Below are 12729 nucleotides of genomic sequence, written 5' to 3'. Positions count from 1 at the left end.
AGAATAGTTCAGTTGGAAGGGACCTACAACGATCCTCTAGTCCTAGTGCCTGACCACTTCAGGGCTGACCAAAAGTTAAAGCATGTTATTAAGGGCATTGTCCAAATGCCTCTTAAACACTGACAGGCATGGGGCATCGACCACCTCTTTAGGAAGCCTGTTCCAGTGTTTGACCACCCTCTTGGTAAAGAAATGCTTCCTAATGTGCAGGCTAAACCTCTCCGACACAGCTTTGAACCATTCCCACGCGTCCTATCACTGGATACCAGGGAGAAGAGACCAGCACCTCCCTCTCCACTTCCCCTTCTCAGAAAGCTGTAGAGAGCAATGAGGTCGCCCCTCAGCCTCCTTTTCTCCAAGCTAGACAACCCCAGAGTCCTTAGCCGCTCCTCATAGGACATAGGACATTCCTTCCAGCACCAGCTTTGTTGCCCTCCTCTGGATGCATTCAAGGACCTTCACATCCTTCTTAAATTGAGGGGCCCAGAACTGCACACAGTACTCAAGGTGAGGCCGCACCAACACTAAATACAGCAGGATAATCACCTCTTTTGACCGGCTGGTTATACTGTTTGATGCACCCCAGGATGAGGTTTGCCCCCTTGGCTGCCAGGGCACGCTGCTGACTCCTATTGAGCCTGCTGTCAACCAGCACCCCCAGATCCCTTCCTGCAGGGCTGCTCTCCAGCCACTCCTCTCCCAATCTATACTTGTGCCCAGCAGTACTCCTTTCTAGATGCAGAATCCGGCATTTTGACTTGTTAAATTTCATCCCATTAATCATTGCCCAATGCTCCAATCTATCTAGATCCCTCTGCAAGGCATCTTGTCCCTCGAGAGAGTCAACAGCACCTCCCAGTTTGATATGGTCAGCAAACTTGCTAATGGTGCATTCAACTCCTGCATCCAGATCGTTGATAAATATATTGAACAGAACTGGCCCTAGAATTGAGCCCTGAGGAACATCGCTGGTGACCGGTTGCCAGCCAGATGTGTCCCCATTCACTACAACCCTTTGAGCCCTGCCATTCAGCCAGTTCCTCACCCAGCGCGCCATGTACCTGCTCATCCCACAGTTGGACAACTTGTCCAGAAGGATGCTGTGAGGGACAGTATCAAAAGCCTTACTAAGATCCAGAAAGACTACGTCCACCACCTTCCCTTCATCCACTAGGCAGGTGACCTTGTCATAGAAGGATATCAGATTAGTTAGACAGGACTTTCCCTTTGTGAACCCATGTTGACTGTGCCTGAGGATTGCATTGTTCTTTAAATGCCTTTCAATAGCACCCAGTATGTTCTTCTCCATAATTTTTCCAGGTGCTGAGGTTAGACTAACAGGTCTGTAATTCCCTGGGTCTTCCCTCACACCCTTCTTGTAAATTGGAATAATGTTGGCTAGCTTCCAGTCAGCAAGAACCTCCCCAGACTCCCAAGACCTTTGGTAGATGATCGAGAGGGGTCCTGATTATGCTGCATGTTTTGCATTCATGGGTGTGATGGCCTCTATGGTCAGGTCCACCCCTCGATCAGAAGCCCATCTGTATTTTGCTGCTCTCCCTAGATGTCCCGATGTGTCATAGGCCCACCGGGCTACAAATAGCTCACCCTTACATTCCCAATGCAGGTCCACCTGAGCCACTTCAATTCTAGCAGCCTGGTCTACCTGCTCATTGTTTTGATGTTCTTCAGTAGCACAGTTCCTGGGTATGTGAGCATCTAACATGACCTGCCTTTGTAACAAGATTCTCTACTGGGGCAGTGATATCTTGCCACAATGCATAAGCCCAGATGGGTTTACCTCTGCACTGCCAGGTGGTTAGCTTCCACTGCTGTAGCCACCCCCAAAGAGCATTTGCTACCATCCATGAGTCAGTGTAGAGATAGAGTACTGGCCACTTTTCTCATTCAGCAATCTCTAGGGCCAGCTGGATGGTTTTCACTTCTGCAGACTGACTCAACTTGCCTTCTCCTTCAATGGCTTGAACGACTTGTGTAGGTCTCCACACAGCAGCTTTCCACTTCCAATGGCTTCCTACAACGTGGCAGGATCCATCAATATACAGAGCATAATGCCTTTTACCTTCTGATAACTCATTATATAGTGGGGTCTCCTCATCACGAGTCACCTCTTCAGGCAATGCTCTGAAATCTCTGCCTTTTGGCTAGTCCATGATCTCTTCCAGGATTCCTGGGTGGTTGGGGTTCTGCATTTGAGCCAATTGCATGATCAACACTACCCACTTACTCCACGTAGCATCAGTTGCATGTTGTGTAGAGGGGATGTTTCCTTTGAACATCCAGTGCAGCACAGGCAATCATGGTGCCAAGAGGAGATATGTTTCTGTACCAACAACTTCTCAAGAGGCTCGACCCCCCTCATATGCTGCTAGTATCTCTTTTTCAGTCAGGGTGTAGTGGGCTTCAGATCCTCGATACCCCCAAGACCCTAGAGGTTGACCTCAGGTCTCTCCAGGTATTTTCTGCCATAGGCTCCAGGTAAGACCATGCTCCCCAACTGTGGTATAGAGCACATTTTGCACAGCTGGCCCTGTATGGACAGGCCCAAGGACTACTGCACGAACAGTCTCCTATCTGATCTGTTCAAAGGCTTGCTGTTGCTCAGGGTCCCACTCAAAATAGTTCTTCTTTCGGGTTACTCGATAGAGAGGGCTCACAAGCTGACTGTAACCTGGAATATGCATTCTTCAGAATCCCACAAAGCCAAGGAAAGCTTGTATTCCTTTCTTGTTAGCTCGTTGGGACGTAGTTGCTATCTTATTGATCACATCCATAGGGAAGTGACGATGCCCACCTTTCCATTTTCTTCATAGAATCATAGAATGGTTTGGGTTGGAGGGGACCTCTAAGATCATCTAGTTCCAACCCCCCTGCCATAGGCAGGGACATCTTTCACTAGATCGGGTTGCTCAAAGCCCCGTCCAACCTGACCTTGAACACTTCCAATGATGAGGCATCCACAACTTCTCTGGGCAACCAGTTCCAACGTCTCACCACCCTCATTGTAAAAAATTTCTTCCTTATGTCCAATCTGAATCTACCCTCTTTCAGTTTAAAACCATTTGCCCTTGTCCTGTCACTACAGGCCTTGGTAAAAAGTCTCTCTGCATGTTTCTTATAAGCCCCCTTTAAGTATTGAAAGGCCACAATAAGGTCTTTCCGGAGCCTTATCTCCTTCAGGCTGAACAACCCCAACTCTCTCAGCCTTTCTTCACAGGCCCAAGAACTGGATCTCTTGTTCAGGTCCTTTGACCTTGCTTTGCTTTCTGGCAAAACCAGCTTTCAGAAGGATCTGTATTATTCTTTTCCTTTTCTCAAACACATCTTTCTCTGTGTCGCCCCACACGATGATGTCATTGATGTATTGTAGATGTTCAGGGGTGTCACCCTGTTCCAGTGCAGTCTGTATCAGTCCATGACAAATGGCAGGACTGTGCTTCTACCCCTGGGGCAGTCGGTTCCAGGTGTAAGGAGGCCCCTCCAAGTGAAAGCAAACTGTGGCCTGCGCTCTGCCGCCAAAGGGATGGAGAAGAAGGCATTAGCGATGTCATTTGTGGCGTACCACTTGGCTGCCTTTGACTCCAGTTCCTATTGGGAGTTCTAGCATGTCTGGTACAGCAGCACTCAGCAGTGGCCTGTCTTGGTTCAGGCCATGATAGTCTGCTGTTAACCTCCACCTTCCGTCAGGCTTTTGCTCTGGCCATATGGGGCTATTAAAGGGTGAGTGAGTCTTGCTGATCACTCCTTGAGTCTCCAGTTGACAAATCAGCTCATAGATGGGAAACAGGGAGTCCTTGGTTGGTGTGATACTGTTGTCAGCGTGCCATCATGGTAGCAATTGGCACTTGCTGTTCATCGACACACAGCAAGCTGACAACACAGGGATCTTCCTTTAGGCCGGGCAGGGTAGACAGTTGTTTAATCTTCTCTGCATCCACAGTGACTACACCAAAGACCCAGCAGTACAGTCTTGGGTCCCTGAAGTACCCTCTCCTGAGGTAGTCTATGCCAAAGATACATGGAGTCTCCGGGTCGGTCACAATAGGATGTTTTTGCCACTTGTTCCCTGTTAGGCTTGCCTCAGCCTCCAACACAGACAACTGTTGGGATCACCCTGTCCCTCCAGAAATACAGATGGGTTCCTCCCCCTTCTACCCTGATGGCATTAGGGTACACTGTGCACCGGTGTCATAGAATCATAGAATCATTAAGGTTGGAAAAGACCTCTAAGATCATCGAGTCCAACCATCAACCCAACACCACCATGCCCACTACACCATGTCCCTAAGTGCCTCATCTACACGTCTTTTAAATACTTCCAGGGATGGTGACTCAACCACTTCCCCGGGCAGCCTGTTCCAAGGCCTGACCACTCTTTCAGTAAAGAAATTTCTCCTAATGTCCAATCTAAACCTCCCTTGGCGCAACTTGAGGCCATTTCCTCTCGTCCTATTGCTAGTTACTTGGCAGAAGAGACCAACACCCACCTCACTACAACCTCCTTTCAGGTAGTTGTAGAGTGCGATGAGGTCTCCCCTCAGCCGCCTCTTCTCCAGACTAAACAGTCCCACTTCCCTCAGCCGCTCCTCATAAGACTTGTGCTCCAGGCCCTTCACCAGCTTCGTTGTCCTTCTCTGGACATGCTCCAGCACCTCAATGTCCTTCTTGTAGTGAGGGGCCCAAAACTGAACACAGTATTCGAGGTGCAGCCTCACCAGTGCCGAGTACAGGGGCACGATCACCTCCCTACTCCTGCTGGCCACACTATTTCTGATACAGGCCAGGACGCCGTTGGCCTTCTTGGCCACCTGGGCACAATGCTGGCTCATGTTCAGCCGGCTGTCAACCAGCACCACCAGGTCCTTTTCCTCTGGGCAGCTTTCCAGCCACTCTTCCCCAAGCCTGTAGCATTGCATGGGGTTGTTGTGACCCAAGTGCAGGACCCGGCACTTGGCCTTGTTGAACCTCATACAGTTGGCCTCGGCCCATCGATCCAGCCTGTCCAGGTCCCTCTGCAGAGCCTTCCTACCCTCGAGCAGATCAACACTCCCGCCCAACTTGGTGTCGTCTGCAAACTTACTGAGGGAGCACTCGATCCCCTCGTCCAGATCGTTGATAAAGATATTGAACAGGACCGGCCCCAAAACTGAGCCCTGGGGAACACCGCTCGTGACCGGCCGCCAACTGGATTTAACTCTGTTCACCACAACTCTCTGGGCTCGGCCGTCCAGCCAGTTTTTTACCCAGCAAAGAGTGTACCTGTCTAAGCCGTGAGCCGCCAGCTTCTCTAGGAGAATGCTGTGGGAGACAGTGTCAAAGTCTTTATTGAAGTCCAGGTAGACCACATCCACAGCCTTTCCCTCATCCACTAGGCGGGTCACCTGGTCATAGAAGGAGATCAGGTTGGTCAAGCAGGACCTGCCTTCCATGAACCCGTGCTGGCTGGGCCTGATCCCCTGGTTGTCCCGGACATGGTTTGTGAGTGCCCTCAAGACAATCTGCTCCATAATCTTCCCTGGCACCGAGGTCAGGCTGACAGGCCTGTCGTTCCGCGGATCCTCCTTCCGGCCCTTCTTGTAGATGGGCGTCACATTGGCAAGCCTCCAGTCGTCCGGGACCTCCCGTGTTAACCAGGACTGCTGGTAAATGATGGAGAGTGGCTTGGCAAGCTCCTCCGCCAGCTCCCTCAGTACCCTCGGGTAGATCCCATCCGGCCCCATAGACTTGTGAGCGTCCAGGTGGCGTAGCAGGTCATTAACTTCATCCTCTTGAATTATGGGGGCTTTGTCCTGCTCTCTCTCCCTGTCTTCCAGCTCAGGGGGCTGAGTACCCTGAGGATAACTGCTCTGACTATTAAAGACTGAGGCAAAGAAGGCATTAAGTACCTCAGCCTTTTCCTCATCCTCGGTGGCAATGTTCCCCCCCGCATCCAATAAAGGATGGAGATTCTCCTGGGCTCTCTTTTTGTCATTAATATATTTGTAAAAACATTTTTTGTTGTCTCTCACGACAGTGGCCAGGTTGAGTTCTAGCTGGGCTTTTGCCTTTCTCATTTCCTCTCTGCATGACCTAACGAGATCCCTGTACTCTTCTTGAGTTGCCTGCCCCTTCTTCCACAAGTGATAAACTCTCCTTTTTTTCCTGAGTCCCAGCCAGAGCTCCCCGTTCAGCCAAGCCGGTCGTCTTCCCCGCCCGTTCTTCTTAAGGCACATGGGGACAGCCTGCTCCTGCGCCTTTAAGACTTCCTTCTTGAAGAACGTCCAGCCTTCCTGGACTCCTTTGCCCTTCAGGACTGTCTCCCAAGGGACCCTCTCAACCAGTGTCCTGAGCAGGCCAAAGTCTGCCCTCCGGAAATCCATGGTAGCGGTTTTGCTGGCCCCACTCCTTACTTCACCAAGTATCGAGAATTCTACCATTTCATGGTCGCTGAGCCCAAGCCGGCCTCCGATCACCACATCTCCCACCAGTCCTTCTCTGTTTGTAAACAGTGTGTCGAGCGAGGCACCTCCCCTGGTAGGCTCACTTACCAGCTGCATCAGGAAGTTATCTTCCGCACACTCCAGGAACCTCCTCGACTGTTTCCTCTCTGCCGTGTGGTATTTCCAGCAGACGTCCGGAAAGTTGAAGTCCCCCACGAGAACAAGGGCTAGCGATTGTGAGACTTCTGCCAGCCGCTTGTAGAATGCTTCATCTGCCTCCTCATCCTGGTTGGGTGGTCTATAACAGACTCCCAGCAGGATATCTGCCTTGTTGGCCTTCCCCCTCATCCTTACCCACAAGCACTCGACCTCGTCATCACTATCATTGAGCTCTAGACAATCGAAACACTCCCTAACATACAGGGCTACCCCACCGCCTCTCCTTCCTCGCTTGTCCCTTCTGAAGAGCTTATAGCCATCCATTGCAGCACTCCAATGGTGAGACTCATCCCACCATGTTTCTGTGATGGCGACTAAGTCATAGCTATCCTGCTGCACAATGGCTTCCAGCTCCTCCTGTTTGCCGCCCATGCTGCGTGCATTGGTGTAGATGCACTTGAGCTGGTCTATCAATTTCACCCCCAACATTGGCATGCCACCCCTAGTTTCATCTCTAGTGAGCCTGGTTTTATCCCCTTCCCCCTTCGAACCTAGTTTAAAGCCCTCTCGATGAGCCCCACCAACTCATGAGTGTCCACCAAAGCCTAATACTCCTATAGATACAATGTATCAGGCCATCAAATCCACACAGTCCAATAAACCGAGTCATGCCTTTCCACTCTCTGGCCAGTGGCAGGGACCCGCTATTCCAGGTTGGAGTATTCACTATCTGACCCCCTGTATTGGGTTTATGTGGCAAGGTTTTGGCAGTGGGGGTGGCTGCAGGATTGGCTTCTGTGAGAAGATGCCAGAAGCTGCCCTCATGTCAGACAGAGCCAGTTCCAGCTGACTCCAAGACAGACCCACTGCTGGCCAAAGCTGAGCCAATTAGTGACGGTGGTAGTGCCCCTGTGATACCATATTTAAGAATGGGTAAAAACTGCTGCGCAACAGCAGCTGGGAGAGAGAAGAGTGACGGTAGTTGCTGAGTGTTCTCCCTGTCCTAATCTCGACCCAAGAGCTTGTTATCGCTTTTTCTCCCCCTGTCCTGTTGAGGAGGGGGAGTGATAGAGTGGCTTGGTGGGCAGCTGGCAGCTAGCCAAGGTCAACCCACCAAACCCCCACAATGTCAAACCAGAAGTCCCTTCACCAAAATCAAGGGGAGAGGCATTCTTCTCTTCTTCTACATCTGGGTGACCACTGTTTGCCTTCCACCATTTGAACAGCAGCTGGACTCACAGCCTTCTTGCATGGACCCTTCTTAGCAGCTGTCTTCCCCCTCAGTTCGTGTACGTGGGCTTCTAGCTTAGAGTTGGGTTCACCATCCCACTTCCTTATGTCCTCCCCCCTGGTCACGCAGGAAGAACCAGAGGGTATCACATGGCATGTGCCTGGGGCTTCCTTTCCCTCTGGCAAGGAGAGGCTGACCCTGTGGAGTGTCCCTGACAACCAAGACGCTAGCACATGGGGATGAGGAGGACAAGACATTCTTTACAAAATGCTGGAGCCAGCTGGTCAGTCTCTTCACAGTTGGTATCTTGAGATCTGGTCAGTCCATCATCGCCACGGTGTTGGAATACGACACCGGTGCATTTCAGACAAACCTCCTCCACATGGCCTGTGTACACTGGACATCATCCAGATCTTTGGAGGCCTGGTTGCCGTCCAGGTTATTGTAGACAACTTCCACCACCACTAATCCTCTCAGATACTGGACATCTCCATCAGCGGTGGTCCACTTCCCTCAGTAATTTACAAGATCTTCCTTGAATGGATATCTTGCCCTCACACGCAACAGGAGCTGCCTCCAGGGACTGCAGATTGTCACCGCTCTTCTATTTGTTACTTCCACAGTCCCTATCTAGGGATCCCAGCTGCTGGGCTTCCTTACTCTCTAATTCCTGACTGTTGGCCCCAGTATCCCAGCATTGGAGCAAACAGGCAGCAATCCAGTCGCCTTGTTGGCAGCCATAAACTTTCCGCATATCTTGAAGTTCATCCAGGGTTAGGGACTGGGTAATTTCCGCCTCTTGGGTGATTTCTCTCTCTTCTTCCTCATGTTTCCTTGCCAAAGGACCAGCTTCCTGATCAGACCCTTCTTCCTCCTCCCTTACTAATTGATGGTATGGTCCTGTCAACCTCTGCACCCAGTGTTTCTTTTTCACTACCAGGGTGATTACTGTAGTTGGGGTTTTGGTCCCTGTCTCATCCATGGTGTCCTCAGATGTGGTTTGAGTCCCCGTCTCAACCATGCTCCTTTGATGGTGCTGAACAGAGGCTCGATAGGCACAGGCCAAGCCCCAATACAGTGCTAGGAGCTGCTGGGTCTCATTAGGGTAGGCAAGGCACCTTTCCGTCAAGTGGCATGCCAATTCAATGGGATTACATGCCTGTTCAGGCATAAAATCCCAGGTTATTAGAGGTGATAACTGCACTAGGCACGTGCCCAAATCCTTCCACACACCCTGCCACCCAGGGATCCACCACTTAAGAGCACATTTCAGTATCGTCTCACCCAAAATTGTTTCTTCTTATGCCAGAATGAAACCAGGTTCCACACACCTAACAAAAAGCCAATGATGTTAGATAACAGGATCAAACAGCTTACATAAGGATGTACAAGAACCTCGGGAGCCTGTGCAACAGAGCCAGTTGCATCAGTCCCAGAGGAGAAGAGGGAGATGTAATCCCTCATTCTCTCCACAAGATAGCCCACCCAACACAGGACCAGCATCAATGCCAGGGCCAAGTGCATGGCCATTGCTTTTATCAAATGTTCCCAGGCACTGAAAGACAGAGAGATAAGCAGCACAGCAAGAAACAAGAGATGAAAGCAGCCACTAACAATCCCTAGACTCTTATACAGTAAAGCAAGCAAGCTCCATGACCCGCACAGAAGCCTGCAAATTAACAACTACAACAGCTATAGCATGCTCAGATCAAAATTGTCATTATCTCGTGCCCTGTATTGAGTGCCAAAAAGGAATGTGGTGGGCCAGCAGCCAAACACCCACCCTGCCTTTCGCTCACTCACCTCTCCCAGGCAATGGGGAGAAAAAAATGAAAGGAGGGCAAAAAGACTCATGGATCGGGATAATGACAGTTTATTAGGGAAAGCAAAAACTGTGTGTGCAAGCAAAGTACAAATTGGAATTCATTCACTACTTCCCATCGGCAGGCAGATGTCCAGACACTTCCTGGAAAGCAGGACCTCAGCACGTGTAACGGTTGCTTGGAAAGACAAATTCCATAACCACAAATGTCCTCCCTTCCTCTTCCTTTTCCCCAACTTTTATTGCTGAGCACGACGTCATATGGTATGGAATATCCCTTTGGTCAGTTTGGGTCAGCTGTCCTGGCTATGTCCCCTCCCAACCTCTTGCCCATGCCTAACTGTCCTGGTTTTGGCTGGGATAGAGTTAATTCAGCTGGGATAGAGCCGAAACCAGGACACTAACCTACTTGTTTTGGTGGAGAAGGGGGTTGGAGAGAAAGCCTTGATGCTGTGGAAACACTGCTCAGCAATAGCCAAAATGTTGGTGTGTTATCAACATTGTTTTAGCCACAAATCCAAAGCACAGCACCATACAGGCTGCTATGAAGAAAGTTAACTTCATAACTTCATCCCAGCCAGACCCAGTACACAGGAACAATTTAAATTGTGAACACCAGTGCCGTGCAGCTGCTCTTTCCACAGCAGCCTAGTGGTAAAATGTGAAGGCCAGGTATCTCTAAATTATGTATGCTAAGAGATGAGTACAGTACTGGAATAACCAGGAATTCTCTTGTTAATTTTGCATCTGGCAACAAATTCTTTGTTCCCCTACCTGTTAAAGCAGGAGAGTAAAATTGCTACCTCTATAATTTGTGCTGGTTTTAATTTAAGGTTCAGCATCAAATAAGAGAACAGCCCATTAAAACAGGCAGCCTGAGTTATTCAGCAGAAAAGTGAGTAACCTAAATGCACCAGTATGCAGTAACGGTCACAATGGTCAGAGACATGGAAAGGTTACATCTATTATATTTTACAGTTTTACAAAACTGAGTATAGAAACAGATACCAGGACATGATCTAGCATATAACAGTAATAAGAAGAAAGTTGCCCAGAGTAAGGTATCCTCTCAAGATTGGCTCGTTGTCTTGTAGTATCTTGGGCATTCACCATATTCCTCGTTAATAAAAATTAAGTGTTACAATAAGTAAAAATAAAATCCTCTCCAAAAGGAATCTGTCTGTGAGTAAAGCATGTTTTAAAATTAATCAAGAGTCTCAAATGCTAAAGGGAAAACAAGACCCTTTGTAAAAAAACAACAAAACCTATAAAATTATAAAAAAAAAGTGGATGGAGATGGGGGCATACTGTTTTTGACAGTAAAAGCGACCTGAAAATTGAATTAATAAATTCTTATTATGGAGAATTTAATGTATGTATTCAAGTCCCTAGTTAACCAGATGTTCAACATACTAGCAACTCTGTTACACATAAAACATTGGCAGTAGAAATATAATTAAGAGTAAGCGAATATACTGTATCAGTGTTTCCTGTAACAACCACTAACTAACGTAGGAGAGCAGTATTTTTGCTTACATTTACAGTTGCAATTCTTTTAGGTGTAACACGAAGCATCAGTACTGTCTTTGAAATCCTGGAAGTCCTTCTGCCTTTTTCTGCATTCTAGAATGTCACAAGTATATTAGACCTATTTAGAAAACCTTGCTGGACATAGAGATAGCTGCTGTGGGAAAGGGCAGAATAGTAACTTATATGAAGAGGGAGCAATTCAGAGGTGAGAGAAGCAGGAGACTTCTTTTACAAGATACCTTATTTTTATTGTGGATTCAACCTATTTAAACATTCCCACATATCAGGCAAAAAGAAATTTTGCTCCTAACAATAGTGTTGTTTGTTATATCAGGATTGAGATATCTAAGATTATCTCAACTTGAATAAATAAAATAAGATTTGTACTTACTGATATATCATCATGTCGTGGTTTAACCTCCAGGCAGCCAAATACCACGCAGCCGCTCGCTCACACTCCCCCCCACGGTGGGATGGGGAGAGAATCGGAAGGGTAAGAGTGAGAAAAACTCGTGGGTTGAGATAAAGACAGTTTAATAGAACAGAAAAAGGGAAAATAATAATAATAATGATAGAATATACAAAATGAGTGATGCACAATGCAATTGCTCACCACCCGCGCTGACCGAATTGCAGTTGGACTGCAGCGGGCCTCGGATCCTCTGTATCCCCGACTCCAGAACCCTAAGGGTTGACCTCGAGTCTCCCCTGGTGCTTTCTGCCAGAGGCTCCAGGTAGGGCCATTCTCCCCGGCTGCGGTGTAGAGCACATTCTTCACATCTTGTCCTGCCCGGACTGGCCTAAGGGCTACTGCATGAACTATCTCCCCTTTCATTTGTTCAAAGGCTTGTTGTTACTCAGGGCCCCATTTGAAGTCGTTCTTCTTCCTGGTCACGTGATAGAGAGGGCTTACGATCAGGCTGTAATCTGGAATATGCACTCTAGTTGGTGGGGACATGGCTGTTATTTTGTTGATCGCATCCATTGGGATCTGACGACGTCATCTTGCCATTTTATTCCTAAAAACTGGATCTCCTGGGCAGGTCCCTTGACCTTACTTTGTTTTATGGCAAAACCGGCCTTCAGAAGGATTTGAATTATTCTCTCCCCTTTCTCAAAAACAACTTCTGCTGTGTTGCCCCTTACGATGATGTCATCAATGTATTGCAGGTGTTCCGGAGCCTCACCCTGTTCCAGTGCGGTGTGGATCAGTCCATGGCAAATGGTAGGGCTGTGTTTCCACCCCTGGGTGCACTTGGTGGGTAATGCAGAAGGATGGGGAAGTCCAGTGTGTACCTCAAGGGGATTTGATTTTGGGTGAAAATAGCCAATTACCTGGATTGTCTGATGTTAATTGTCATATGATATTGTATATCGTTATTTCTATGGTTGCTATAAATGGTATAGCAGTAAAAATCACTCAGATTAATGAAGAATGAACTCCGATGAAACCAAGCAAAGTGCAACGATGATAGAACCGGACGAGTGCAGCGATAATGGAATCAGAACTGGCTTCAGGATGCAACAATCCAACACCACACACCATC

Source organism: Calonectris borealis, chromosome W, assembly GCF_964195595.1.
Source record: "Calonectris borealis chromosome W, bCalBor7.hap1.2, whole genome shotgun sequence".
NCBI lineage: Eukaryota > Metazoa > Chordata > Aves > Procellariiformes > Procellariidae > Calonectris > Calonectris borealis.
Note: the sequence above shows the minus strand (reverse complement) of the source record.